Below are 27821 nucleotides of genomic sequence, written 5' to 3' on the forward strand. Positions count from 1 at the left end.
ACAAATGGACTTTTCAGGATCCTTGGGTGGCTCCGTAGTTTGAAACCAATTCTGGTTATCGCTTCTCGGCCTTTTGGCTAAGATCAAGTGTAGTATCTGTTCTTATCAGTTTAATATCTGATACGTCCCCTATCTGGGGACCATATATTAAATGGATTTTTAGAACAGGGAGATGGAAAAAGAGCTTGCTCTGTCCACTCCACGCATTGACCTGGTATTGCAGTATCTCCAGGACCGGTGCACCCCTTCTTTAATGCAGTTTCTAAAATCAGAAAGAATTGAATTCAATGTTTTTTGTTCATTTTGCTTGTTTGTCGGATTTTGGGATGGACTCTTTGGCTTTGCTTTTCTTCTCCTCATTGGATTTTTCATGTTCAAAGTTGCAGAAGCCAGATTACAAGCTCATTTTGGTTCAACTTCAGCAACTGTGCATTGCATTGCCATGTAATGTGATGCAATGCTATCTTTCTAGCTCTCCCTTTTTACTTCCTTTTGGATAAACAGACATATTAGGCAAGCATTTTGGAGCTTTCACCTAAATAACTACAGGTGGTGAGATAAGCTGCACAATATAATTGACCTTTCAGTATATTGTTGCACACACACCATCTATTTAGCAAATGCCCTTGTTATCAACAGCAGCCTTTTAAACTCACCTGAGCTAACAGGTATGTGCGCTGGTTACTCTGCTGCGCTTAAAATTTCTTTTTTGGTTTGCTACAATGCCTTTTCTGAAACGTTGTCTCCTTCTGCTGGAACACTGACTTCTTTCATTTAATGCCTGCAGACTATAAAAGAGAACCCAACCCAAAAAGTTTGGTTGATTAGTCTGTGGCATTCTGTTAAACTGTTGCTTATGGCGGTCTCTGTGAGCTTCTCAGCGACATTCAGCCAGCCAGGTATCCTGCCTGCAGTAGATGGAATGTGGCAATGGAACGCTGGCTGCGCGTGTCATAATAGGCTCTGAGCCTTTATATACCTGTGCACAGCAGCAGCCACCTTCAGTCTGCTGCTGGACAGCCAGCAGCAGCAGCAGCAGCAGGAGAGGTATGTAATCAGGAGCCCTCCTGCTAAGGGTAGACAGCTGCTCGTTCCACCCCACCCCCCGCCTTAATTGGTTCTCCTCCCTTCCAACGGTGTTGAGGCGGGTGGGAACAGCAGGGGGTGAAGGTGCTGTGTTTAAAGAGGTGGAGTTATGCAGATCTAAAACGCGTGGATTGCAGCAGCAGCAAGCCGAAAAGTGCAGGCATGTAAGGGATCTAGAGGTTGACAACATGTCTTCTTAACGGGAGTCCAGGAGCTCATCTCCACAAATGGACTTTTCAGGGTCCTTGGGTGGCTCCGTAGTTTGAAACCAATTCTGGTTATCGCTTCTCGGCCTTTTGGCTAAGATCAAGTGTAGTATCTTTTGAAAAGGCGGTTTTGGATGTTGGCCGCCCTAGTAGATTGATACATTATGCACACTGGGGTTTAGGCGCTTGTTAGTACGCCAGGTGGCTAATATAGTCATCTGGTGGAAAGCATGGCCCCCCAGGATCGACGCCATTGGGCCGGGGAAGATCGAAAGCCCGAAGTGTGAAGTGCCCCAGGAGTGGTGACCCTGGGGTGCCTTAACTCACTGGGATTGGGAACCCCACTTGAGTTTATGGCACATTTGCACAAGCACTTCAAATTTTCTTTCTTCGCACACACCCTTATTCCGGGCCTTCTGGCCTTAGGATGGGGAATTTTTCAATTCCCGGTCGAAGGTCCGGGCAGTATTATACTGTGAAACCTTCACTATTTATTTAATTTCTTTGTCACTGTGTGTCCACTTATTCACGTGTGTCACGTCCTACTAGGATTTTGTCGGGATGCGGTTCCCTTACGGGTTCCTCTCTTGGCAGGTCTAGGGGGGGAGTGTGTGGCCATCAGGTTCCGCTCCCCCCTGAACCCCCCTGGCTCTCCTCTTTCGGGAGGAGAGCGTTGTTGGCTCCCCTCTTCCGGGAGGGGAGCACAGTCTTTGGCTCCCAGTGCCTTGCTCGGGTGAGAACTCGGGCAGGTGCTGGGGGTAAGATTGGGTCGCCTCTGGCTTCGGCTGGAGGTGGCTTTTTGTCCCTGTTCCTCGCTGTGGCCTTTTGGCTCGGAGGGACGGGGAATGGTTTGGGGGACCCTTCTCCTTTTGGAGAGGGTTTCAAGAAGACCAGCATCCTAGTGCACTTTTTTTGTGGCACTTGTCACTTTTTTAAGCGCACTCGGGTTTTGTACACGAATTCGGGCTAAAAAAAAAAAAAAGAAAAAAAAAAAAAAAAAAATCTGTTCTTATCAGTTTAATATCTGATACGTCCCCTATCTGGGGACCATATATTAAATGGATTTTTAGAACAGGGAGATGGAAAAAGAGCTTGCTCTGTCCACTCCACGCATTGACCTGGTATTGCAGTATCTCCAGGACCGGTGCACCCCTTCTTTAATGCAGTTTCTAAAATCAGAAAGAATTGAATTCAATGTTTTTTGTTCATTTTGCTTGTTTGTCGGATTTTGGGATGGACTCTTTGGCTTTGCTTTTCTTCTCCTCATTGGATTTTTCATGTTCAAAGTTGCAGAAGCCAGATTACAAGCTCATTTTGGTTCAACTTCAGCAACTGTGCATTGCATTGCCATGTAATGTGATGCAATGCTATCTTTCTAGCTCTCCCTTTTTACTTCCTTTTGGATAAACAGACATATTAGGCAAGCATTTTGGAGCTTTCACCTAAATAACTACAGGTGGTGAGATAAGCTGCACAATATAATTGACCTTTCAGTATATTGTTGCACACACACCATCTATTTAGCAAATGCCCTTGTTATCAACAGCAGCCTTTTAAACTCACCTGAGCTAACAGGTATGTGCGCTGGTTACTCTGCTGCGCTTAAAATTTCTTTTTTGGTTTGCTACAATGCCTTTTCTGAAACGTTGTCTCCTTCTGCTGGAACACTGACTTCTTTCATTTAATGCCTGCAGACTATAAAAGAGAACCCAACCCAAAAAGTTTGGTTGATTAGTCTGTGGCATTCTGTTAAACTGTTGCTTATGGCGGTCTCTGTGAGCTTCTCAGCGACATTCAGCCAGCCAGGTATCCTGCCTGCAGTAGATGGAATGTGGCAATGGAACGCTGGCTGCGCGTGTCATAATAGGCTCTGAGCCTTTATATACCTGTGCACAGCAGCAGCCACCTTCAGTCTGCTGCTGGACAGCCAGCAGCAGCAGCAGCAGGAGAGGTATGTAATCAGGAGCCCTCCTGCTAAGGGTAGACAGCTGCTCGTTCCACCCCACCCCCCGCCTTAATTGGTTCTCCTCCCTTCCAACGGTGTTGAGGCGGGTGGGAACAGCAGGGGGTGAAGGTGCTGTGTTTAAAGAGGTGGAGTTATGCAGATCTAAAACGCGTGGATTGCAGCAGCAGCAAGCCGAAAAGTGCAGGCATGTAAGGGATCTAGAGGTTGACAACATGTCTTCTTAACGGGAGTCCAGGAGCTCATCTCCACAAATGGACTTTTCAGGATCCTTGGGTGGCTCCGTAGTTTGAAACCAATTCTGGTTATCGCTTCTCGGCCTTTTGGCTAAGATCAAGTGTAGTATCTGTTCTTATCAGTTTAATATCTGATACGTCCCCTATCTGGGGACCATATATTAAATGGATTTTTAGAACAGGGAGATGGAAAAAGAGCTTGCTCTGTCCACTCCACGCATTGACCTGGTATTGCAGTATCTCCAGGACCGGTGCACCCCTTCTTTAATGCAGTTTCTAAAATCAGAAAGAATTGAATTCAATGTTTTTTGTTCATTTTGCTTGTTTGTCGGATTTTGGGATGGACTCTTTGGCTTTGCTTTTCTTCTCCTCATTGGATTTTTCATGTTCAAAGTTGCAGAAGCCAGATTACAAGCTCATTTTGGTTCAACTTCAGCAACTGTGCATTGCATTGCCATGTAATGTGATGCAATGCTATCTTTCTAGCTCTCCCTTTTTACTTCCTTTTGGATAAACAGACATATTAGGCAAGCATTTTGGAGCTTTCACCTAAATAACTACAGGTGGTGAGATAAGCTGCACAATATAATTGACCTTTCAGTATATTGTTGCACACACACCATCTATTTAGCAAATGCCCTTGTTATCAACAGCAGCCTTTTAAACTCACCTGAGCTAACAGGTATGTGCGCTGGTTACTCTGCTGCGCTTAAAATTTCTTTTTTGGTTTGCTACAATGCCTTTTCTGAAACGTTGTCTCCTTCTGCTGGAACACTGACTTCTTTCATTTAATGCCTGCAGACTATAAAAGAGAACCCAACCCAAAAAGTTTGGTTGATTAGTCTGTGGCATTCTGTTAAACTGTTGCTTATGGCGGTCTCTGTGAGCTTCTCAGCGACATTCAGCCAGCCAGGTATCCTGCCTGCAGTAGATGGAATGTGGCAATGGAACGCTGGCTGCGCGTGTCATAATAGGCTCTGAGCCTTTATATACCTGTGCACAGCAGCAGCCACCTTCAGTCTGCTGCTGGACAGCCAGCAGCAGCAGCAGCAGGAGAGGTATGTAATCAGGAGCCCTCCTGCTAAGGGTAGACAGCTGCTCGTTCCACCCCACCCCCCGCCTTAATTGGTTCTCCTCCCTTCCAACGGTGTTGAGGCGGGTGGGAACAGCAGGGGGTGAAGGTGCTGTGTTTAAAGAGGTGGAGTTATGCAGATCTAAAACGCGTGGATTGCAGCAGCAGCAAGCCGAAAAGTGCAGGCATGTAAGGGATCTAGAGGTTGACAACATGTCTTCTTAACGGGAGTCCAGGAGCTCATCTCCACAAATGGACTTTTCAGGATCCTTGGGTGGCTCCGTAGTTTGAAACCAATTCTGGTTATCGCTTCTCGGCCTTTTGGCTAAGATCAAGTGTAGTATCTGTTCTTATCAGTTTAATATCTGATACGTCCCCTATCTGGGGACCATATATTAAATGGATTTTTAGAACAGGGAGATGGAAAAAGAGCTTGCTCTGTCCACTCCACGCATTGACCTGGTATTGCAGTATCTCCAGGACCGGTGCACCCCTTCTTTAATGCAGTTTCTAAAATCAGAAAGAATTGAATTCAATGTTTTTTGTTCATTTTGCTTGTTTGTCGGATTTTGGGATGGACTCTTTGGCTTTGCTTTTCTTCTCCTCATTGGATTTTTCATGTTCAAAGTTGCAGAAGCCAGATTACAAGCTCATTTTGGTTCAACTTCAGCAACTGTGCATTGCATTGCCATGTAATGTGATGCAATGCTATCTTTCTAGCTCTCCCTTTTTACTTCCTTTTGGATAAACAGACATATTAGGCAAGCATTTTGGAGCTTTCACCTAAATAACTACAGGTGGTGAGATAAGCTGCACAATATAATTGACCTTTCAGTATATTGTTGCACACACACCATCTATTTAGCAAATGCCCTTGTTATCAACAGCAGCCTTTTAAACTCACCTGAGCTAACAGGTATGTGCGCTGGTTACTCTGCTGCGCTTAAAATTTCTTTTTTGGTTTGCTACAATGCCTTTTCTGAAACGTTGTCTCCTTCTGCTGGAACACTGACTTCTTTCATTTAATGCCTGCAGACTATAAAAGAGAACCCAACCCAAAAAGTTTGGTTGATTAGTCTGTGGCATTCTGTTAAACTGTTGCTTATGGCGGTCTCTGTGAGCTTCTCAGCGACATTCAGCCAGCCAGGTATCCTGCCTGCAGTAGATGGAATGTGGCAATGGAACGCTGGCTGCGCGTGTCATAATAGGCTCTGAGCCTTTATATACCTGTGCACAGCAGCAGCCACCTTCAGTCTGCTGCTGGACAGCCAGCAGCAGCAGCAGCAGGAGAGGTATGTAATCAGGAGCCCTCCTGCTAAGGGTAGACAGCTGCTCGTTCCACCCCACCCCCCGCCTTAATTGGTTCTCCTCCCTTCCAACGGTGTTGAGGCGGGTGGGAACAGCAGGGGGTGAAGGTGCTGTGTTTAAAGAGGTGGAGTTATGCAGATCTAAAACGCGTGGATTGCAGCAGCAGCAAGCCGAAAAGTGCAGGCATGTAAGGGATCTAGAGGTTGACAACATGTCTTCTTAACGGGAGTCCAGGAGCTCATCTCCACAAATGGACTTTTCAGGATCCTTGGGTGGCTCCGTAGTTTGAAACCAATTCTGGTTATCGCTTCTCGGCCTTTTGGCTAAGATCAAGTGTAGTATCTGTTCTTATCAGTTTAATATCTGATACGTCCCCTATCTGGGGACCATATATTAAATGGATTTTTAGAACAGGGAGATGGAAAAAGAGCTTGCTCTGTCCACTCCACGCATTGACCTGGTATTGCAGTATCTCCAGGACCGGTGCACCCCTTCTTTAATGCAGTTTCTAAAATCAGAAAGAATTGAATTCAATGTTTTTTGTTCATTTTGCTTGTTTGTCGGATTTTGGGATGGACTCTTTGGCTTTGCTTTTCTTCTCCTCATTGGATTTTTCATGTTCAAAGTTGCAGAAGCCAGATTACAAGCTCATTTTGGTTCAACTTCAGCAACTGTGCATTGCATTGCCATGTAATGTGATGCAATGCTATCTTTCTAGCTCTCCCTTTTTACTTCCTTTTGGATAAACAGACATATTAGGCAAGCATTTTGGAGCTTTCACCTAAATAACTACAGGTGGTGAGATAAGCTGCACAATATAATTGACCTTTCAGTATATTGTTGCACACACACCATCTATTTAGCAAATGCCCTTGTTATCAACAGCAGCCTTTTAAACTCACCTGAGCTAACAGGTATGTGCGCTGGTTACTCTGCTGCGCTTAAAATTTCTTTTTTGGTTTGCTACAATGCCTTTTCTGAAACGTTGTCTCCTTCTGCTGGAACACTGACTTCTTTCATTTAATGCCTGCAGACTATAAAAGAGAACCCAACCCAAAAAGTTTGGTTGATTAGTCTGTGGCATTCTGTTAAACTGTTGCTTATGGCGGTCTCTGTGAGCTTCTCAGCGACATTCAGCCAGCCAGGTATCCTGCCTGCAGTAGATGGAATGTGGCAATGGAACGCTGGCTGCGCGTGTCATAATAGGCTCTGAGCCTTTATATACCTGTGCACAGCAGCAGCCACCTTCAGTCTGCTGCTGGACAGCCAGCAGCAGCAGCAGCAGGAGAGGTATGTAATCAGGAGCCCTCCTGCTAAGGGTAGACAGCTGCTCGTTCCACCCCACCCCCCGCCTTAATTGGTTCTCCTCCCTTCCAACGGTGTTGAGGCGGGTGGGAACAGCAGGGGGTGAAGGTGCTGTGTTTAAAGAGGTGGAGTTATGCAGATCTAAAACGCGTGGATTGCAGCAGCAGCAAGCCGAAAAGTGCAGGCATGTAAGGGATCTAGAGGTTGACAACATGTCTTCTTAACGGGAGTCCAGGAGCTCATCTCCACAAATGGACTTTTCAGGATCCTTGGGTGGCTCCGTAGTTTGAAACCAATTCTGGTTATCGCTTCTCGGCCTTTTGGCTAAGATCAAGTGTAGTATCTGTTCTTATCAGTTTAATATCTGATACGTCCCCTATCTGGGGACCATATATTAAATGGATTTTTAGAACAGGGAGATGGAAAAAGAGCTTGCTCTGTCCACTCCACGCATTGACCTGGTATTGCAGTATCTCCAGGACCGGTGCACCCCTTCTTTAATGCAGTTTCTAAAATCAGAAAGAATTGAATTCAATGTTTTTTGTTCATTTTGCTTGTTTGTCGGATTTTGGGATGGACTCTTTGGCTTTGCTTTTCTTCTCCTCATTGGATTTTTCATGTTCAAAGTTGCAGAAGCCAGATTACAAGCTCATTTTGGTTCAACTTCAGCAACTGTGCATTGCATTGCCATGTAATGTGATGCAATGCTATCTTTCTAGCTCTCCCTTTTTACTTCCTTTTGGATAAACAGACATATTAGGCAAGCATTTTGGAGCTTTCACCTAAATAACTACAGGTGGTGAGATAAGCTGCACAATATAATTGACCTTTCAGTATATTGTTGCACACACACCATCTATTTAGCAAATGCCCTTGTTATCAACAGCAGCCTTTTAAACTCACCTGAGCTAACAGGTATGTGCGCTGGTTACTCTACTGCGCTTAAAATTTCTTTTTTGGTTTGCTACAATGCCTTTTCTGAAACGTTGTCTCCTTCTGCTGGAACACTGACTTCTTTCATTTAATGCCTGCAGACTATAAAAGAGAACCCAACCCAAAAAGTTTGGTTGATTAGTCTGTGGCATTCTGTTAAACTGTTGCTTATGGCGGTCTCTGTGAGCTTCTCAGCGACATTCAGCCAGCCAGGTATCCTGCCTGCAGTAGATGGAATGTGGCAATGGAACGCTGGCTGCGCGTGTCATAATAGGCTCTGAGCCTTTATATACCTGTGCACAGCAGCAGCCACCTTCAGTCTGCTGCTGGACAGCCAGCAGCAGCAGCAGCAGGAGAGGTATGTAATCAGGAGCCCTCCTGCTAAGGGTAGACAGCTGCTCGTTCCACCCCACCCCCCGCCTTAATTGGTTCTCCTCCCTTCCAACGGTGTTGAGGCGGGTGGGAACAGCAGGGGGTGAAGGTGCTGTGTTTAAAGAGGTGGAGTTATGCAGATCTAAAACGCGTGGATTGCAGCAGCAGCAAGCCGAAAAGTGCAGGCATGTAAGGGATCTAGAGGTTGACAACATGTCTTCTTAACGGGAGTCCAGGAGCTCATCTCCACAAATGGACTTTTCAGGATCCTTGGGTGGCTCCGTAGTTTGAAACCAATTCTGGTTATCGCTTCTCGGCCTTTTGGCTAAGATCAAGTGTAGTATCTTTTGAAAAGGCGGTTTTGGATGTTGGCCGCCCTAGTAGATTGATACATTATGCACACTGGGGTTTAGGCGCTTGTTAGTACGCCAGGTGGCTAATATAGTCATCTGGTGGAAAGCATGGCCCCCCAGGATCGACGCCATTGGGCCGGGGAAGATCGAAAGCCCGAAGTGTGAAGTGCCCCAGGAGTGGTGACCCTGGGGTGCCTTAACTCACTGGGATTGGGAACCCCACTTGAGTTTATGGCACATTTGCACAAGCACTTCAAATTTCCTTTCTTCGCACACACCCTTATTCCGGGCCTTCTGGCCTTAGGATGGGGAATTTTTCAATTCCCGGTCGAAGGTCCGGGCAGTATTATACTGTGAAACCTTCACTATTTATTTAATTTCTTTGTCACTGTGTGTCCACTTATTCACGTGTGTCACGTCCTACTAGGATTTTGTCGGGATGCGGTTCCCTTACGGGTTCCTCTCTTGGCAGGTCTAGGGGGGGAGTGTGTGGCCATCAGGTTCCGCTCCCCCCTGAACCCCCCTGGCTCTCCTCTTTCGGGAGGAGAGCGTTGTTGGCTCCCCTCTTCCGGGAGGGGAGCACAGTCTTTGGCTCCCAGTGCCTTGCTCGGGTGAGAACTCGGGCAGGTGCTGGGGGTAAGATTGGGTCGCCTCTGGCTTCGGCTGGAGGTGGCTCTTTGTCCCTGTTCCTCGCTGTGGCCTTTTGGCTCGGAGGGACGGGGAATGGTTTGGGGGACCCTTCTCCTTTTGGAGAGGGTTTCAAGAAGACCAGCATCCTAGTGCACTTTTTTTGTGGCACTTGTCACTTTTTTAAGCGCACTCGGGTTTTGTACACGAATTCGGGCTTTCGGAAAAAAAAAAAAAAATCTGTTCTTATCAGTTTAATATCTGATACGTCCCCTATCTGGGGACCATATATTAAATGGATTTTTAGAACAGGGAGATGGAAAAAGAGCTTGCTCTGTCCACTCCACGCATTGACCTGGTATTGCAGTATCTCCAGGACCGGTGCACCCCTTCTTTAATGCAGTTTCTAAAATCAGAAAGAATTGAATTCAATGTTTTTTGTTCATTTTGCTTGTTTGTCGGATTTTGGGATGGACTCTTTGGCTTTGCTTTTCTTCTCCTCATTGGATTTTTCATGTTCAAAGTTGCAGAAGCCAGATTACAAGCTCATTTTGGTTCAACTTCAGCAACTGTGCATTGCATTGCCATGTAATGTGATGCAATGCTATCTTTCTAGCTCTCCCTTTTTACTTCCTTTTGGATAAACAGACATATTAGGCAAGCATTTTGGAGCTTTCACCTAAATAACTACAGGTGGTGAGATAAGCTGCACAATATAATTGACCTTTCAGTATATTGTTGCACACACACCATCTATTTAGCAAATGCCCTTGTTATCAACAGCAGCCTTTTAAACTCACCTGAGCTAACAGGAATGTGCGCTGGTTACTCTGCTGCGCTTAAAATTTCTTTTTTGGTTTGCTACAATGCCTTTTCTGAAACGTTGTCTCCTTCTGCTGGAACACTGACTACTTTCATTTAATGCCTGCAGACTATAAAAGAGAACCCAACCCAAAAAGTTTGGTTGATTAGTCTGTGGCATTCTGTTAAACTGTTGCTTATGGCGGTCTCTGTGAGCTTCTCAGCGACATTCAGCCAGCCAGGTATCCTGCCTGCAGTAGATGGAATGTGGCAATGGAACGCTGGCTGCGCGTGTCATAATAGGCTCTGAGCCTTTATATACCTGTGCACAGCAGCAGCCACCTTCAGTCTGCTGCTGGACAGCCAGCAGCAGCAGCAGCAGGAGAGGTATGTAATCAGGAGCCCTCCTGCTAAGGGTAGACAGCTGCTCGTTCCACCCCACCCCCCGCCTTAATTGGTTCTCCTCCCTTCCAACGGTGTTGAGGCGGGTGGGAACAGCAGGGGGTGAAGGTGCTGTGTTTAAAGAGGTGGAGTTATGCAGATCTAAAACGCGTGGATTGCAGCAGCAGCAAGCCGAAAAGTGCAGGCATGTAAGGGATCTAGAGGTTGACAACATGTCTTCTTAACGGGAGTCCAGGAGCTCATCTCCACAAATGGACTTTTCAGGATCCTTGGGTGGCTCCGTAGTTTGAAACCAATTCTGGTTATCGCTTCTCGGCCTTTTGGCTAAGATCAAGTGTAGTATCTGTTCTTATCAGTTTAATATCTGATACGTCCCCTATCTGGGGACCATATATTAAATGGATTTTTAGAACAGGGAGATGGAAAAAGAGCTTGCTCTGTCCACTCCACGCATTGACCTGGTATTGCAGTATCTCCAGGACCGGTGCACCCCTTCTTTAATGCAGTTTCTAAAATCAGAAAGAATTGAATTCAATGTTTTTTGTTCATTTTGCTTGTTTGTCGGATTTTGGGATGGACTCTTTGGCTTTGCTTTTCTTCTCCTCATTGGATTTTTCATGTTCAAAGTTGCAGAAGCCAGATTACAAGCTCATTTTGGTTCAACTTCAGCAACTGTGCATTGCATTGCCATGTAATGTGATGCAATGCTATCTTTCTAGCTCTCCCTTTTTACTTCCTTTTGGATAAACAGACATATTAGGCAAGCATTTTGGAGCTTTCACCTAAATAACTACAGGTGGTGAGATAAGCTGCACAATATAATTGACCTTTCAGTATATTGTTGCACACACACCATCTATTTAGCAAATGCCCTTGTTATCAACAGCAGCCTTTTAAACTCACCTGAGCTAACAGGTATGTGCGCTGGTTACTCTGCTGCGCTTAAAATTTCTTTTTTGGTTTGCTACAATGCCTTTTCTGAAACGTTGTCTCCTTCTGCTGGAACACTGACTTCTTTCATTTAATGCCTGCAGACTATAAAAGAGAACCCAACCCAAAAAGTTTGGTTGATTAGTCTGTGGCATTCTGTTAAACTGTTGCTTATGGCGGTCTCTGTGAGCTTCTCAGCGACATTCAGCCAGCCAGGTATCCTGCCTGCAGTAGATGGAATGTGGCAATGGAACGCTGGCTGCGCGTGTCATAATAGGCTCTGAGCCTTTATATACCTGTGCACAGCAGCAGCCACCTTCAGTCTGCTGCTGGACAGCCAGCAGCAGCAGCAGCAGGAGAGGTATGTAATCAGGAGCCCTCCTGCTAAGGGTAGACAGCTGCTCGTTCCACCCCACCCCCCGCCTTAATTGGTTCTCCTCCCTTCCAACGGTGTTGAGGCGGGTGGGAACAGCAGGGGGTGAAGGTGCTGTGTTTAAAGAGGTGGAGTTATGCAGATCTAAAACGCGTGGATTGCAGCAGCAGCAAGCCGAAAAGTGCAGGCATGTAAGGGATCTAGAGGTTGACAACATGTCTTCTTAACGGGAGTCCAGGAGCTCATCTCCACAAATGGACTTTTCAGGATCCTTGGGTGGCTCCGTAGTTTGAAACCAATTCTGGTTATCGCTTCTCGGCCTTTTGGCTAAGATCAAGTGTAGTATCTGTTCTTATCAGTTTAATATCTGATACGTCCCCTATCTGGGGACCATATATTAAATGGATTTTTAGAACAGGGAGATGGAAAAAGAGCTTGCTCTGTCCACTCCACGCATTGACCTGGTATTGCAGTATCTCCAGGACCGGTGCACCCCTTCTTTAATGCAGTTTCTAAAATCAGAAAGAATTGAATTCAATGTTTTTTGTTCATTTTGCTTGTTTGTCGGATTTTGGGATGGACTCTTTGGCTTTGCTTTTCTTCTCCTCATTGGATTTTTCATGTTCAAAGTTGCAGAAGCCAGATTACAAGCTCATTTTGGTTCAACTTCAGCAACTGTGCATTGCATTGCCATGTAATGTGATGCAATGCTATCTTTCTAGCTCTCCCTTTTTACTTCCTTTTGGATAAACAGACATATTAGGCAAGCATTTTGGAGCTTTCACCTAAATAACTACAGGTGGTGAGATAAGCTGCACAATATAATTGACCTTTCAGTATATTGTTGCACACACACCATCTATTTAGCAAATGCCCTTGTTATCAACAGCAGCCTTTTAAACTCACCTGAGCTAACAGGTATGTGCGCTGGTTACTCTGCTGCGCTTAAAATTTCTTTTTTGGTTTGCTACAATGCCTTTTCTGAAACGTTGTCTCCTTCTGCTGGAACACTGACTTCTTTCATTTAATGCCTGCAGACTATAAAAGAGAACCCAACCCAAAAAGTTTGGTTGATTAGTCTGTGGCATTCTGTTAAACTGTTGCTTATGGCGGTCTCTGTGAGCTTCTCAGCGACATTCAGCCAGCCAGGTATCCTGCCTGCAGTAGATGGAATGTGGCAATGGAACGCTGGCTGCGCGTGTCATAATAGGCTCTGAGCCTTTATATACCTGTGCACAGCAGCAGCCACCCTCAGTCTGCTGCTGGACAGCCAGCAGCAGCAGCAGCAGGAGAGGTATGTAATCAGGAGCCCTCCTGCTAAGGGTAGACAGCTGCTCGTTCCACCCCACCCCCCGCCTTAATTGGTTCTCCTCCCTTCCAACGGTGTTGAGGCGGGTGGGAACAGCAGGGGGTGAAGGTGCTGTGTTTAAAGAGGTGGAGTTATGCAGATCTAAAACGCGTGGATTGCAGCAGCAGCAAGCCGAAAAGTGCAGGCATGTAAGGGATCTAGAGGTTGACAACATGTCTTCTTAACGGGAGTCCAGGAGCTCATCTCCACAAATGGACTTTTCAGGATCCTTGGGTGGCTCCGTAGTTTGAAACCAATTCTGGTTATCGCTTCTCGGCCTTTTGGCTAAGATCAAGTGTAGTATCTGTTCTTATCAGTTTAATATCTGATACGTCCCCTATCTGGGGACCATATATTAAATGGATTTTTAGAACAGGGAGATGGAAAAAGAGCTTGCTCTGTCCACTCCACGCATTGACCTGGTATTGCAGTATCTCCAGGACCGGTGCACCCCTTCTTTAATGCAGTTTCTAAAATCAGAAAGAATTGAATTCAATGTTTTTTGTTCATTTTGCTTGTTTGTCGGATTTTGGGATGGACTCTTTGGCTTTGCTTTTCTTCTCCTCATTGGATTTTTCATGTTCAAAGTTGCAGAAGCCAGATTACAAGCTCATTTTGGTTCAACTTCAGCAACTGTGCATTGCATTGCCATGTAATGTGATGCAATGCTATCTTTCTAGCTCTCCCTTTTTACTTCCTTTTGGATAAACAGACATATTAGGCAAGCATTTTGGAGCTTTCACCTAAATAACTACAGGTGGTGAGATAAGCTGCACAATATAATTGACCTTTCAGTATATTGTTGCACACACACCATCTATTTAGCAAATGCCCTTGTTATCAACAGCAGCCTTTTAAACTCACCTGAGCTAACAGGTATGTGCGCTGGTTACTCTGCTGCGCTTAAAATTTCTTTTTTGGTTTGCTACAATGCCTTTTCTGAAACGTTGTCTCCTTCTGCTGTAACACTGACTTCTTTCATTTAATGCCTGCAGACTATAAAAGAGAACCCAACCCAAAAAGTTTGGTTGATTAGTCTGTGGCATTCTGTTAAACTGTTGCTTATGGCGGTCTCTGTGAGCTTCTCAGCGACATTCAGCCAGCCAGGTATCCTGCCTGCAGTAGATGGAATGTGGCAATGGAACGCTGGCTGCGCGTGTCATAATAGGCTCTGAGCCTTTATATACCTGTGCACAGCAGCAGCCACCTTCAGTCTGCTGCTGGACAGCCAGCAGCAGCAGCAGGAGAGGTATGTAATCAGGAGCCCTCCTGCTAAGGGTAGACAGCTGCTCGTTCCACCCCACCCCCCGCCTTAATTGGTTCTCCTCCCTTCCAACGGTGTTGAGGCGGGTGGGAACAGCAGGGGGTGAAGGTGCTGTGTTTAAAGAGGTGGAGTTATGCAGATCTAAAACGCGTGGATTGCAGCAGCAGCAAGCCGAAAAGTGCAGGCATGTAAGGGATCTAGAGGTTGACAACATGTCTTCTTAACGGGAGTCCAGGAGCTCATCTCCACAAATGGACTTTTCAGGATCCTTGGGTGGCTCCGTAGTTTGAAACCAATTCTGGTTATCGCTTCTCGGCCTTTTGGCTAAGATCAAGTGTAGTATCTGTTCTTATCAGTTTAATATCTGATACGTCCCCTATCTGGGGACCATATATTAAATGGATTTTTAGAACAGGGAGATGGAAAAAGAGCTTGCTCTGTCCACTCCACGCATTGACCTGGTATTGCAGTATCTCCAGGACCGGTGCACCCCTTCTTTAATGCAGTTTCTAAAATCAGAAAGAATTGAATTCAATGTTTTTTGTTCATTTTGCTTGTTTGTCGGATTTTGGGATGGACTCTTTGGCTTTGCTTTTCTTCTCCTCATTGGATTTTTCATGTTCAAAGTTGCAGAAGCCAGATTACAAGCTCATTTTGGTTCAACTTCAGCAACTGTGCATTGCATTGCCATGTAATGTGATGCAATGCTATCTATCTAGCTCTCCCTTTTTACTTCCTTTTGGATAAACAGACATATTAGGCAAGCATTTTGGAGCTTTCACCTAAATAACTACAGGTGGTGAGATAAGCTGCACAATATAATTAACCTTTCAGTATATTGTTGCACACACACCATCTATTTAGCAAATGCCCTTGTTATCAACAGCAGCCTTTTAAACTCACCTGAGCTAACAGGTATGTGCGCTGGTTACTCTGCTGCGCTTAAAATTTCTTTTTTGGTTTGCTACAATGCCTTTTCTGAAACGTTGTCTCCTTCTGCTGGAACACTGACTTCTTTCATTTAATGCCTGCAGACTATAAAAGAGAACCCAACCCAAAAAGTTTGGTTGATTAGTCTGTGGCATTCTGTTAAACTGTTGCTTATGGCGGTCTCTGTGAGCTTCTCAGCGACATTCAGCCAGCCAGGTATCCTGCCTGCAGTAGATGGAATGTGGCAATGGAACGCTGGCTGCGCGTGTCATAATAGGCTCTGAGCCTTTATATACCTGTGCACAGCAGCAGCCACCATCAGTCTGCTGCTGGACAGCCAGCAGCAGCAGCAGCAGGAGAGGTATGTAATCAGGAGCCCTCCTGCTAAGGGTAGACAGCTGCTCGTTCCACCCCACCCCCCGCCTTAATTGGTTCTCCTCCCTTCCAACGGTGTTGAGGCGGGTGGGAACAGCAGGGGGTGAAGGTGCTGTGTTTAAAGAGGTGGAGTTATGCAGATCTAAAACGCGTGGATTGCAGCAGCAGCAAGCCGAAAAGTGCAGGCATGTAAGGGATCTAGAGGTTGACAACATGTCTTCTTAACGGGAGTCCAGGAGCTCATCTCCACAAATGGACTTTTCAGGATCCTTGGGTGGCTCCGTAGTTTGAAACCAATTCTGGTTATCGCTTCTCGGCCTTTTGGCTAAGATCAAGTGTAGTATCTGTTCTTATCAGTTTAATATCTGATACGTCCCCTATCTGGGGACCATATATTAAATGGATTTTAGAACAGGGAGATGGAAAAAGAGCTTGCTCTGTCCACTCCACGCATTGACCTGGTATTGCAGTATCTCCAGGACCGGTGCACCCCTTCTTTAATGCAGTTTCTAAAATCAGAAAGAATTGAATTCAATGTTTTTTGTTCATTTTGCTTGTTTGTCGGATTTTGGGATGGACTCTTTGGCTTTGCTTTTCTTCTCCTCATTGGATTTTTCATGTTCAAAGTTGCAGAAGCCAGATTACAAGCTCATTTTGGTTCAACTTCAGCAACTGTGCATTGCATTGCCATGTAATGTGATGCAATGCTATCTTTCTAGCTCTCCCTTTTTACTTCCTTTTGGATAAACAGACATATTAGGCAAGCATTTTGGAGCTTTCACCTAAATAACTACAGGTGGTGAGATAAGCTGCACAATATAATTGACCTTTCAGTATATTGTTGCACACACACCATCTATTTAGCAAATGCCCTTGTTATCAACAGCAGCCTTTTAAACTCACCTGAGCTAACAGGTATGTGCGCTGGTTACTCTGCTGCGCTTAAAATTTCTTTTTTGGTTTGCTACAATGCCTTTTCTGAAACGTTGTCTCCTTCTGCTGGAACACTGACTTCTTTCATTTAATGCCTGCAGACTATAAAAGAGAACCCAACCCAAAAAGTTTGGTTGATTAGTCTGTGGCATTCTGTTAAACTGTTGCTTATGGCGGTCTCTGTGAGCTTCTCAGCGACATTCAGCCAGCCAGGTATCCTGCCTGCAGTAGATGGAATGTGGCAATGGAACGCTGGCTGCGCGTGTCATAATAGGCTCTGAGCCTTTATATACCTGTGCACAGCAGCAGCCACCTTCAGTCTGCTGCTGGACAGCCAGCAGCAGCAGCAGCAGGAGAGGTATGTAATCAGGAGCCCTCCTGCTAAGGGTAGACAGCTGCTCGTTCCACCCCACCCCCCGCCTTAATTGGTTCTCCTCCCTTCCAACGGTGTTGAGGCGGGTGGGAACAGCAGGGGGTGAAGGTGCTGTGTTTAAAGAGGTGGAGTTATGCAGATCTAAAACGCGTGGATTGCAGCAGCAGCAAGCCGAAAAGTGCAGGCATGTAAGGGATCTAGAGGTTGACAACATGTCTTCTTAACGGGAGTCCAGGAGCTCATCTCCACAAATGGACTTTTCAGGATCCTTGGGTGGCTCCGTAGTTTGAAACCAATTCTGGTTATCGCTTCTCGGCCTTTTGGCTAAGATCAAGTGTAGTATCTGTTCTTATCAGTTTAATATCTGATACGTCCCCTATCTGGGGACCATATATTAAATGGATTTTTAGAACAGGGAGATGGAAAAAGAGCTTGCTCTGTCCACTCCACGCATTGACCTGGTATTGCAGTATCTCCAGGACCGGTGCACCCCTTCTTTAATGCAGTTTCTAAAATCAGAAAGAATTGAATTCAATGTTTTTTGTTCATTTTGCTTGTTTGTCGGATTTTGGGATGGACTCTTTGGCTTTGCTTTTCTTCTCCTCATTGGATTTTTCATGTTCAAAGTTGCAGAAGCCAGATTACAAGCTCATTTTGGTTCAACTTCAGCAACTGTGCATTGCATTGCCATGTAATGTGATGCAATGCTATCTTTCTAGCTCTCCCTTTTTACTTCCTTTTGGATAAACAGACATATTAGGCAAGCATTTTGGAGCTTTCACCTAAATAACTACAGGTGGTGAGATAAGCTGCACAATATAATTGACCTTTCAGTATATTGTTGCACACACACCATCTATTTAGCAAATGCCCTTCTTATCAACAGCAGCCTTTTAAACTCACCTGAGCTAACAGGTATGTGCGCTGGTTACTCTGCTGCGCTTAAAATTTCTTTTTTGGTTTGCTACAATGCCTTTTCTGAAACGTTGTCTCCTTCTGCTGGAACACTGACTTCTTTCATTTAATGCCTGCAGACTATAAAAGAGAACCCAACCCAAAAAGTTTGGTTGATTAGTCTGTGGCATTCTGTTAAACTGTTGCTTATGGCGGTCTCTGTGAGCTTCTCAGCGACATTCAGCCAGCCAGGTATCCTGCCTGCAGTAGATGGAATGTGGCAATGGAACGCTGGCTGCGCGTGTCATAATAGGCTCTGAGCCTTTATATACCTGTGCACAGCAGCAGCCACCTTCAGTCTGCTGCTGGACAGCCAGCAGCAGCAGCAGCAGGAGAGGTATGTAATCAGGAGCCCTCCTGCTAAGGGTAGACAGCTGCTCGTTCCACCCCACCCCCCGCCTTAATTGGTTCTCCTCCCTTCCAACGGTGTTGAGGCGGGTGGGAACAGCAGGGGGTGAAGGTGCTGTGTTTAAAGAGGTGGAGTTATGCAGATCTAAAACGCGTGGATTGCAGCAGCAGCAAGCCGAAAAGTGCAGGCATGTAAGGGATCTAGAGGTTGACAACATGTCTTCTTAACGGGAGTCCAGGAGCTCATCTCCACAAATGGACTTTTCAGGATCCTTGGGTGGCTCCGTAGTTTGAAACCAATTCTGGTTATCGCTTCTCGGCCTTTTGGCTAAGATCAAGTGTAGTATCTGTTCTTATCAGTTTAATATCTGATACGTCCCCTATCTGGGGACCATATATTAAATGGATTTTTAGAACAGGGAGATGGAAAAAGAGCTTGCTCTGTCCACTCCACGCATTGACCTGGTATTGCAGTATCTCCAGGACCGGTGCACCCCTTCTTTAATGCAGTTTCTAAAATCAGAAAGAATTGAATTCAATGTTTTTTGTTCATTTTGCTTGTTTGTCGGATTTTGGGATGGACTCTTTGGCTTTGCTTTTCTTCTCCTCATTGGATTTTTCATGTTCAAAGTTGCAGAAGCCAGATTACAAGCTCATTTTGGTTCAACTTCAGCAACTGTGCATTGCATTGCCATGTAATGTGATGCAATGCTATCTTTCTAGCTCTCCCTTTTTACTTCCTTTTGGATAAACAGACATATTAGGCAAGCATTTTGGAGCTTTCACCTAAATAACTACAGGTGGTGAGATAAGCTGCACAATATAATTGACCTTTCAGTATATTGTTGCACACACACCATCTATTTAGCAAATGCCCTTGTTATCAACAGCAGCCTTTTAAACTCACCTGAGCTAACAGGTATGTGCGCTGGTTACTCTGCTGCGCTTAAAATTTCTTTTTTGGTTTGCTACAATGCCTTTTCTGAAACGTTGTCTCCTTCTGCTGGAACACTGACTTCTTTCATTTAATGCCTGCAGACTGTAAAAGAGAACCCAACCCAAAAAGTTTGGTTGATTAGTCTGTGGCATTCTGTTAAACTGTTGCTTATGGCGGTCTCTGTGAGCTTCTCAGCGACATTCAGCCAGCCAGGTATCCTGCCTGCAGTAGATGGAATGTGGCAATGGAACGCTGGCTGCGCGTGTCATAATAGGCTCTGAGCCTTTATATACCTGTGCACAGCAGCAGCCACCTTCAGTCTGCTGCTGGACAGCCAGCAGCAGCAGCAGCAGGAGAGGTATGTAATCAGGAGCCCTCCTGCTAAGGGTAGACAGCTGCTCGTTCCACCCCACCCCCCGCCTTAATTGGTTCTCCTCCCTTCCAACGGTGTTGAGGCGGGTGGGAACAGCAGGGGGTGAAGGTGCTGTGTTTAAAGAGGTGGAGTTATGCAGATCTAAAACGCGTGGATTGCAGCAGCAGCAAGCCGAAAAGTGCAGGCATGTAAGGGATCTAGAGGTTGACAACATGTCTTCTTAACGGGAGTCCAGGAGCTCATCTCCACAAATGGACTTTTCAGGATCCTTGGGTGGCTCCGTAGTTTGAAACCAATTCTGGTTATCGCTTCTCGGCCTTTTGGCTAAGATCAAGTGTAGTATCTGTTCTTATCAGTTTAATATCTGATACGTCCCCTATCTGGGGACCATATATTAAATGGATTTTTAGAACAGGGAGATGGAAAAAGAGCTTGCTCTGTCCACTCCACGCATTGACCTGGTATTGCAGTATCTCCAGGACCGGTGCACCCCTTCTTTAATGCAGTTTCTAAAATCAGAAAGAATTGAATTCAATGTTTTTTGTTCATTTTGCTTGTTTGTCGGATTTTGGGATGGACTCTTTGGCTTTGCTTTTCTTCTCCTCATTGGATTTTTCATGTTCAAAGTTGCAGAAGCCAGATTACAAGCTCATTTTGGTTCAACTTCAGCAACTGTGCATTGCATTGCCATGTAATGTGATGCAATGCTATCTTTCTAGCTCTCCCTTTTTACTTCCTTTTGGATAAACAGACATATTAGGCAAGCATTTTGGAGCTTTCACCTAAATAACTACAGGTGGTGAGATAAGCTGCACAATATAATTGACCTTTCAGTATATTGTTGCACACACACCATCTATTTAGCAAATGCCCTTGTTATCAACAGCAGCCTTTTAAACTCACCTGAGCTAACAGGTATGTGCGCTGGTTACTCTGCTGCGCTTAAAATTTCTTTTTTGGTTTGCTACAATGCCTTTTCTGAAACGTTGTCTCCTTCTGCTGGAACACTGACTTCTTTCATTTAATGCCTGCAGACTATAAAAGAGAACCCAACCCAAAAAGTTTGGTTGATTAGTCTGTGGCATTCTGTTAAACTGTTGCTTATGGCGGTCTCTGTGAGCTTCTCAGCGACATTCAGCCAGCCAGGTATCCTGCCTGCAGTAGATGGAATGTGGCAATGGAACGCTGGCTGCGCGTGTCATAATAGGCTCTGAGCCTTTATATACCTGTGCACAGCAGCAGCCACCTTCAGTCTGCTGCTGGACAGCCAGCAGCAGCAGCAGCAGGAGAGGTATGTAATCAGGAGCCCTCCTGCTAAGGGTAGACAGCTGCTCGTTCCACCCCACCCCCCGCCTTAATTGGTTCTCCTCCCTTCCAACGGTGTTGAGGCGGGTGGGAACAGCAGGGGGTGAAGGTGCTGTGTTTAAAGAGGTGGAGTTATGCAGATCTAAAACGCGTGGATTGCAGCAGCAGCAAGCCGAAAAGTGCAGGCATGTAAGGGATCTAGAGGTTGACAACATGTCTTCTTAACGGGAGTCCAGGAGCTCATCTCCACAAATGGACTTTTCAGGATCCTTGGGTGGCTCCGTAGTTTGAAACCAATTCTGGTTATCGCTTCTCGGCCTTTTGGCTAAGATCAAGTGTAGTATCTGTTCTTATCAGTTTAATATCTGATACGTCCCCTATCTGGGGACCATATATTAAATGGATTTTTAGAACAGGGAGATGGAAAAAGAGCTTGCTCTGTCCACTCCACGCATTGACCTGGTATTGCAGTATCTCCAGGACCGGTGCACCCCTTCTTTAATGCAGTTTCTAAAATCAGAAAGAATTGAATTCAATGTTTTTTGTTCATTTTGCTTGTTTGTCGGATTTTGGGATGGACTCTTTGGCTTTGCTTTTCTTCTCCTCATTGGATTTTTCATGTTCAAAGTTGCAGAAGCCAGATTACAAGCTCATTTTGGTTCAACTTCAGCAACTGTGCATTGCATTGCCATGTAATGTGATGCAATGCTATCTTTCTAGCTCTCCCTTTTTACTTCCTTTTGGATAAACAGACATATTAGGCAAGCATTTTGGAGCTTTCACCTAAATAACTACAGGTGGTGAGATAAGCTGCACAATATAATTGACCTTTCAGTATATTGTTGCACACACACCATCTATTTAGCAAATGCCCTTGTTATCAACAGCAGCCTTTTAAACTCACCTGAGCTAACAGGTATGTGCGCTGGTTACTCTGCTGCGCTTAAAATTTCTTTTTTGGTTTGCTACAATGCCTTTTCTGAAACGTTGTCTCCTTCTGCTGGAACACTGACTTCTTTCATTTAATGCCTGCAGACTATAAAAGAGAACCCAACCCAAAAAGTTTGGTTGATTAGTCTGTGGCATTCTGTTAAACTGTTGCTTATGGCGGTCTCTGTGAGCTTCTCAGCGACATTCAGCCAGCCAGGTATCCTGCCTGCAGTAGATGGAATGTGGCAATGGAACGCTGGCTGCGCGTGTCATAATAGGCTCTGAGCCTTTATATACCTGTGCACAGCAGCAGCCACCTTCAGTCTGCTGCTGGACAGCCAGCAGCAGCAGCAGCAGGAGAGGTATGTAATCAGGAGCCCTCCTGCTAAGGGTAGACAGCTGCTCGTTCCACCCCACCCCCCGCCTTAATTGGTTCTCCTCCCTTCCAACGGTGTTGAGGCGGGTGGGAACAGCAGGGGGTGAAGGTGCTGTGTTTAAAGAGGTGGAGTTATGCAGATCTAAAACGCGTGGATTGCAGCAGCAGCAAGCCGAAAAGTGCAGGCATGTAAGGGATCTAGAGGTTGACAACATGTCTTCTTAACGGGAGTCCAGGAGCTCATCTCCACAAATGGACTTTTCAGGATCCTTGGGTGGCTCCGTAGTTTGAAACCAATTCTGGTTATCGCTTCTCGGCCTTTTGGCTAAGATCAAGTGTAGTATCTTTCGAAAAGGCGGTTTTGGATGTTGGCCGCCCTAGTAGATTGATACATTATGCACACTGGGGCTTAGGCGCTTGTTAGTACGCCAGTTGGCTAATATAGTCATCTGGTGGAAAGCATGGCCCCCCAGGATCGACGCCATTGGGCCGGGGAAGATCGAAAGCCCGAAGTGTGAAGTGCCCCAGGAGTGGTGACCCTGGGGTGCCTTAACTCACTGGGATTGGGAACCCCACTTGAGTTTATGGCATATTTGCACTAGCACTTCAATATTTCTTTCTTCACACACACCCTTATTCCGGGCCTTCTGGCCTTAGGATGGGGAATTTTTCAATTCCCGGTCGAAGGTCCGGGCAGTATTATACTGTGAAACCTTCACTATTTATTTAATTTTTTTTGTCACTGTGTGTCCACTTTTTCACGTGTGTCCACGTCCTTACTAGGATTTTGTCGGGATGCGGTTCCCTTACGGGTTCCTCTCTTGGCAGGTCTAGGGGGGGAGTGTGTGGCCATCAGGTTCCGCTCCCCCCTGAACCCCCCTGGCTCTCCTCTTTCGGGAGGAGAGCGTTGTTGGCTCCCCTCTTCCGGGAGGGGAGCACAGTCTTTGGCTCCCAGTGCCTTGCTCGGGTGAGAACTCGGGCAGGTATTGGGGGTAAGATTGGGTCGCCTCTGGCTCCAGCTGGAGGTGGCTATTTGTCCCTGTTCCTCGCTGTGGCCTTCTGGCTCGGAGGGACGGGGAATGGTTTGGGGGACCCTTCTCCTTTTGGAGAGGGTTTCAAGAAGATCAGCATCCTAGTGCACTTTTTTTGTGGCACTTGTCACTTTTTTAAGCGCACTCGGGTTTTGTACACGAATTCGGGCTTTCGATAAAAAAAAAAATCTGTTCTTATCAGTTTAATATCTGATACGTCCCCTATCTGGGGACCATATATTAAATGGATTTTTAGAACAGGGAGATGGAAAAAGAGCTTGCTCTGTCCACTCCACGCATTGACCTGGTATTGCAGTATCTCCAGGACCGGTGCACCCCTTCTTTAATGCAGTTTCTAAAATCAGAAAGAATTGAATTCAATGTTTTTTGTTCATTTTGCTTGTTTGTCGGATTTTGGGATGGACTCTTTGGCTTTGCTTTTCTTCTCCTCATTGGATTTTTCATGTTCAAAGTTGCAGAAGCCAGATTACAAGCTCATTTTGGTTCAACTTCAGCAACTGTGCATTGCATTGCCATGTAATGTGATGCAATGCTATCTTTCTAGCTCTCCCTTTTTACTTCCTTTTGGATAAACAGACATATTAGGCAAGCATTTTGGAGCTTTCACCTAAATAACTACAGGTGGTGAGATAAGCTGCACAATATAATTGACCTTTCAGTATATTGTTGCACACACACCATCTATTTAGCAAATGCCCTTGTTATCAACAGCAGCCTTTTAAACTCACCTGAGCTAACAGGTATGTGCGCTGGTTACTCTGCTGCGCTTAAAATTTCTTTTTTGGTTTGCTACAATGCCTTTTCTGAAACGTTGTCTCCTTCTGCTGGAACACTGACTTCTTTCATTTAATGCCTGCAGACTATAAAAGAGAACCCAACCCAAAAAGTTTGGTTGATTAGTCTGTGGCATTCTGTTAAACTGTTGCTTATGGCGGTCTCTGTGAGCTTCTCAGCGACATTCAGCCAGCCAGGTATCCTGCCTGCAGTAGATGGAATGTGGCAATGGAACGCTGGCTGCGCGTGTCATAATAGGCTCTGAGCCTTTATATACCTGTGCACAGCAGCAGCCACCTTCAGTCTGCTGCTGGACAGCCAGCAGCAGCAGCAGCAGGAGAGGTATGTAATCAGGAGCCCTCCTGCTAAGGGTAGACAGCTGCTCGTTCCACCCCACCCCCCGCCTTAATTGGTTCTCCTCCCTTCCAACGGTGTTGAGGCGGGTGGGAACAGCAGGGGGTGAAGGTGCTGTGTTTAAAGAGGTGGAGTTATGCAGATCTAAAACGCGTGGATTGCAGCAGCAGCAAGCCGAAAAGTGCAGGCATGTAAGGGATCTAGAGGTTGACAACATGTCTTCTTAACGGGAGTCCAGGAGCTCATCTCCACAAATGGACTTTTCAGGATCCTTGGGTGGCTCCGTAGTTTGAAACCAATTCTGGTTATCGCTTCTCGGCCTTTTGGCTAAGATCAAGTGTAGTATCTGTTCTTATCAGTTTAATATCTGATACGTCCCCTATCTGGGGACCATATATTAAATGGATTTTTAGAACAGGGAGATGGAAAAAGAGCTTGCTCTGTCCACTCCACGCATTGACCTGGTATTGCAGTATCTCCAGGACCGGTGCACCCCTTCTTTAATGCAGTTTCTAAAATCAGAAAGAATTGAATTCAATGTTTTTTGTTCATTTTGCTTGTTTGTCGGATTTTGGGATGGACTCTTTGGCTTTGCTTTTCTTCTCCTCATTGGATTTTTCATGTTCAAAGTTGCAGAAGCCAGATTACAAGCTCATTTTGGTTCAACTTCAGCAACTGTGCATTGCATTGCCATGTAATGTGATGCAATGCTATCTTTCTAGCTCTCCCTTTTTACTTCCTTTTGGATAAACAGACATATTAGGCAAGCATTTTGGAGCTTTCACCTAAATAACTACAGGTGGTGAGATAAGCTGCACAATATAATTGACCTTTCAGTATATTGTTGCACACACACCATCTATTTAGCAAATGCCCTTGTTATCAACAGCAGCCTTTTAAACTCACCTGAGCTAACAGGTATGTGCGCTGGTTACTCTGCTGCGCTTAAAATTTCTTTTTTGGTTTGCTACAATGCCTTTTCTGAAACGTTGTCTCCTTCTGCTGGAACACTGACTTCTTTCATTTAATGCCTGCAGACTATAAAAGAGAACCCAACCCAAAAAGTTTGGTTGATTAGTCTGTGGCATTCTGTTAAACTGTTGCTTATGGTGGTCTCTGTGAGCTTCTCAGCGACATTCAGCCAGCCAGGTATCCTGCCTGCAGTAGATGGAATGTGGCAATGGAACGCTGGCTGCGCGTGTCATAATAGGCTCTGAGCCTTTATATACCTGTGCACAGCAGCAGCCACCTTCAGTCTGCTGCTGGACAGCCAGCAGCAGCAGCAGCAGGAGAGGTATGTAATCAGGAGCCCTCCTGCTAAGGGTAGACAGCTGCTCGTTCCACCCCACCCCCCGCCTTAATTGGTTCTCCTCCCTTCCAACGGTGTTGAGGCGGGTGGGAACAGCAGGGGGTGAAGGTGCTGTGTTTAAAGAGGTGGAGTTATGCAGATCTAAAACGCGTGGATTGCAGCAGCAGCAAGCCGAAAAGTGCAGGCATGTAAGGGATCTAGAGGTTGACAACATGTCTTCTTAACGGGAGTCCAGGAGCTCATCTCCACAAATGGACTTTTCAGGATCCTTGGGTGGCTCCGTAGTTTGAAACCAATTCTGGTTATCGCTTCTCGGCCTTTTGGCTAAGATCAAGTGTAGTATCTGTTCTTATCAGTTTAATATCTGATACGTCCCCTATCTGGGGACCATATATTAAATGGATTTTTAGAACAGGGAGATGGAAAAAGAGCTTGCTCTGTCCACTCCACGCATTGACCTGGTATTGCAGTATCTCCAGGACCGGTGCACCCCTTCTTTAATGCAGTTTCTAAAATCAGAAAGAATTGAATTCAATGTTTTTTGTTCATTTTGCTTGTTTGTCGGATTTTGGGATGGACTCTTTGGCTTTGCTTTTCTTCTCCTCATTGGATTTTTCATGTTCAAAGTTGCAGAAGCCAGATTACAAGCTCATTTTGGTTCAACTTCAGCAACTGTGCATTGCATTGCCATGTAATGTGATGCAATGCTATCTTTCTAGCTCTCCCTTTTTACTTCCTTTTGGATAAACAGACATATTAGGCAAGCATTTTGGAGCTTTCACCTAAATAACTACAGGTGGTGAGATAAGCTGCACAATATAATTGACCTTTCAGTATATTGTTGCACACACACCATCTATTTAGCAAATGCCCTTGTTATCAACAGCAGCCTTTTAAACTCACCTGAGCTAACAGGTATGTGCGCTGGTTACTCTGCTGCGCTTAAAATTTCTTTTTTGGTTTGCTACAATGCCTTTTCTGAAACGTTGTCTCCTTCTGCTGGAACACTGACTTCTTTCATTTAATGCCTGCAGACTATAAAAGAGAACCCAACCCAAAAAGTTTGGTTGATTAGTCTGTGGCATTCTGTTAAACTGTTGCTTATGGCGGTCTCTGTGAGCTTCTCAGCGACATTCAGCCAGCCAGGTATCCTGCCTGCAGTAGATGGAATGTGGCAATGGAACGCTGGCTGCGCGTGTCATAATAGGCTCTGAGCCTTTATATACCTGTGCACAGCAGCAGCCACCTTCAGTCTGCTGCTGGACAGCCAGCAGCAGCAGCAGCAGGAGAGGTATGTAATCAGGAGCCCTCCTGCTAAGGGTAGACAGCTGCTCGTTCCACCCCACCCCCCGCCTTAATTGGTTCTCCTCCCTTCCAACGGTGTTGAGGCGGGTGGGAACAGCAGGGGGTGAAGGTGCTGTGTTTAAAGAGGTGGAGTTATGCAGATCTAAAACGCGTGGATTGCAGCAGCAGCAAGCCGAAAAGTGCAGGCATGTAAGGGATCTAGAGGTTGACAACATGTCTTCTTAACGGGAGTCCAGGAGCTCATCTCCACAAATGGACTTTTCAGGATCCTTGGGTGGCTCCGTAGTTTGAAACCAATTCTGGTTATCGCTTCTCGGCCTTTTGGCTAAGATCAAGTGTAGTATCTGTTCTTATCAGTTTAATATCTGATATGTCCCCTATCTGGGGACCATATATTAAATGGATTTTTAGAACAGGGAGATGGAAAAAGAGCTTGCTCTGTCCACTCCACCCATTGACCTGGTATTGCAGTATCTCCAGGACCGGTGCACCCCTTCTTTAATGCAGTTTCTAAAATCAGAAAGAATTGAATTCAATGTTTTTTGTTCATTTTGCTTGTTTGTCGGATTTTGGGATGGACTCTTTGGCTTTGCTTTTCTTCTCCTCATTGGATT

At 45.6% G+C, this 27821-nt stretch overlaps 18 non-coding genes and 5 pseudogenes across 18 annotated transcripts; all 23 read left to right on the plus strand.

The window, feature by feature from the left end:
• The first annotated feature begins 57 nt into the window (after positions 1-57).
• Positions 58-248, plus strand: LOC141178369 (U2 spliceosomal RNA). Its single transcript, XR_012254660.1, has one exon. It is a non-coding gene; the product is annotated as a U2 spliceosomal RNA (small nuclear RNA).
• A 1118-nt stretch (positions 249-1366) lies between these two features.
• LOC141178097 (U2 spliceosomal RNA) lies at positions 1367-1458 on the plus strand (annotated as a pseudogene).
• A 760-nt stretch (positions 1459-2218) lies between these two features.
• On the plus strand, positions 2219-2447 carry LOC141177938 (U2 spliceosomal RNA; annotated as a pseudogene).
• A 1115-nt stretch (positions 2448-3562) lies between these two features.
• LOC141178370 (U2 spliceosomal RNA) lies at positions 3563-3753 on the plus strand. The gene has a single exon (XR_012254661.1). It is a non-coding gene; the product is annotated as a U2 spliceosomal RNA (small nuclear RNA).
• Positions 3754-4868: 1115 nt separating this feature from the next.
• On the plus strand, positions 4869-5059 carry LOC141178371 (U2 spliceosomal RNA). The gene has a single exon (XR_012254662.1). It is a non-coding gene; the product is annotated as a U2 spliceosomal RNA (small nuclear RNA).
• A 1115-nt stretch (positions 5060-6174) lies between these two features.
• Positions 6175-6365, plus strand: LOC141178372 (U2 spliceosomal RNA). Its single transcript, XR_012254663.1, has one exon. It is a non-coding gene; the product is annotated as a U2 spliceosomal RNA (small nuclear RNA).
• A 1115-nt stretch (positions 6366-7480) lies between these two features.
• LOC141178373 (U2 spliceosomal RNA) lies at positions 7481-7671 on the plus strand. Its single transcript, XR_012254664.1, has one exon. It is a non-coding gene; the product is annotated as a U2 spliceosomal RNA (small nuclear RNA).
• A 1115-nt stretch (positions 7672-8786) lies between these two features.
• Positions 8787-8878, plus strand: LOC141178100 (U2 spliceosomal RNA; annotated as a pseudogene).
• A 794-nt stretch (positions 8879-9672) lies between these two features.
• Positions 9673-9853, plus strand: LOC141177930 (U2 spliceosomal RNA; annotated as a pseudogene).
• Positions 9854-10968: 1115 nt separating this feature from the next.
• Positions 10969-11159, plus strand: LOC141178374 (U2 spliceosomal RNA). The gene has a single exon (XR_012254665.1). It is a non-coding gene; the product is annotated as a U2 spliceosomal RNA (small nuclear RNA).
• A 1115-nt stretch (positions 11160-12274) lies between these two features.
• Positions 12275-12465, plus strand: LOC141178376 (U2 spliceosomal RNA). The gene has a single exon (XR_012254666.1). It is a non-coding gene; the product is annotated as a U2 spliceosomal RNA (small nuclear RNA).
• Positions 12466-13580: 1115 nt separating this feature from the next.
• LOC141178378 (U2 spliceosomal RNA) lies at positions 13581-13771 on the plus strand. The gene has a single exon (XR_012254668.1). It is a non-coding gene; the product is annotated as a U2 spliceosomal RNA (small nuclear RNA).
• Positions 13772-14883: 1112 nt separating this feature from the next.
• Positions 14884-15074, plus strand: LOC141178379 (U2 spliceosomal RNA). Its single transcript, XR_012254669.1, has one exon. It is a non-coding gene; the product is annotated as a U2 spliceosomal RNA (small nuclear RNA).
• A 1115-nt stretch (positions 15075-16189) lies between these two features.
• On the plus strand, positions 16190-16379 carry LOC141177626 (U2 spliceosomal RNA). Its single transcript, XR_012254203.1, has one exon. It is a non-coding gene; the product is annotated as a U2 spliceosomal RNA (small nuclear RNA).
• A 1115-nt stretch (positions 16380-17494) lies between these two features.
• Positions 17495-17685, plus strand: LOC141178380 (U2 spliceosomal RNA). Its single transcript, XR_012254670.1, has one exon. It is a non-coding gene; the product is annotated as a U2 spliceosomal RNA (small nuclear RNA).
• A 1115-nt stretch (positions 17686-18800) lies between these two features.
• LOC141178381 (U2 spliceosomal RNA) lies at positions 18801-18991 on the plus strand. The gene has a single exon (XR_012254671.1). It is a non-coding gene; the product is annotated as a U2 spliceosomal RNA (small nuclear RNA).
• Positions 18992-20106: 1115 nt separating this feature from the next.
• LOC141178382 (U2 spliceosomal RNA) lies at positions 20107-20297 on the plus strand. The gene has a single exon (XR_012254672.1). It is a non-coding gene; the product is annotated as a U2 spliceosomal RNA (small nuclear RNA).
• Positions 20298-21412: 1115 nt separating this feature from the next.
• LOC141178384 (U2 spliceosomal RNA) lies at positions 21413-21603 on the plus strand. The gene has a single exon (XR_012254674.1). It is a non-coding gene; the product is annotated as a U2 spliceosomal RNA (small nuclear RNA).
• Positions 21604-22718: 1115 nt separating this feature from the next.
• LOC141178117 (U2 spliceosomal RNA) lies at positions 22719-22810 on the plus strand (annotated as a pseudogene).
• Positions 22811-23602: 792 nt separating this feature from the next.
• On the plus strand, positions 23603-23785 carry LOC141177721 (U2 spliceosomal RNA). Its single transcript, XR_012254289.1, has one exon. It is a non-coding gene; the product is annotated as a U2 spliceosomal RNA (small nuclear RNA).
• A 1115-nt stretch (positions 23786-24900) lies between these two features.
• LOC141178385 (U2 spliceosomal RNA) lies at positions 24901-25091 on the plus strand. Its single transcript, XR_012254675.1, has one exon. It is a non-coding gene; the product is annotated as a U2 spliceosomal RNA (small nuclear RNA).
• A 1115-nt stretch (positions 25092-26206) lies between these two features.
• Positions 26207-26397, plus strand: LOC141178387 (U2 spliceosomal RNA). The gene has a single exon (XR_012254676.1). It is a non-coding gene; the product is annotated as a U2 spliceosomal RNA (small nuclear RNA).
• A 1115-nt stretch (positions 26398-27512) lies between these two features.
• Positions 27513-27703, plus strand: LOC141177517 (U2 spliceosomal RNA). The gene has a single exon (XR_012254104.1). It is a non-coding gene; the product is annotated as a U2 spliceosomal RNA (small nuclear RNA).
• The last annotated feature ends 118 nt before the right edge of the window (positions 27704-27821 follow it).

This window comes from Phyllobates terribilis, unplaced genomic scaffold (assembly GCF_046119375.1).
Source record: "Phyllobates terribilis strain yellow unplaced genomic scaffold, ASM4611937v1 Scaffold_27__1_contigs__length_16484149, whole genome shotgun sequence".
Lineage (NCBI taxonomy): Eukaryota > Metazoa > Chordata > Amphibia > Anura > Dendrobatidae > Phyllobates > Phyllobates terribilis.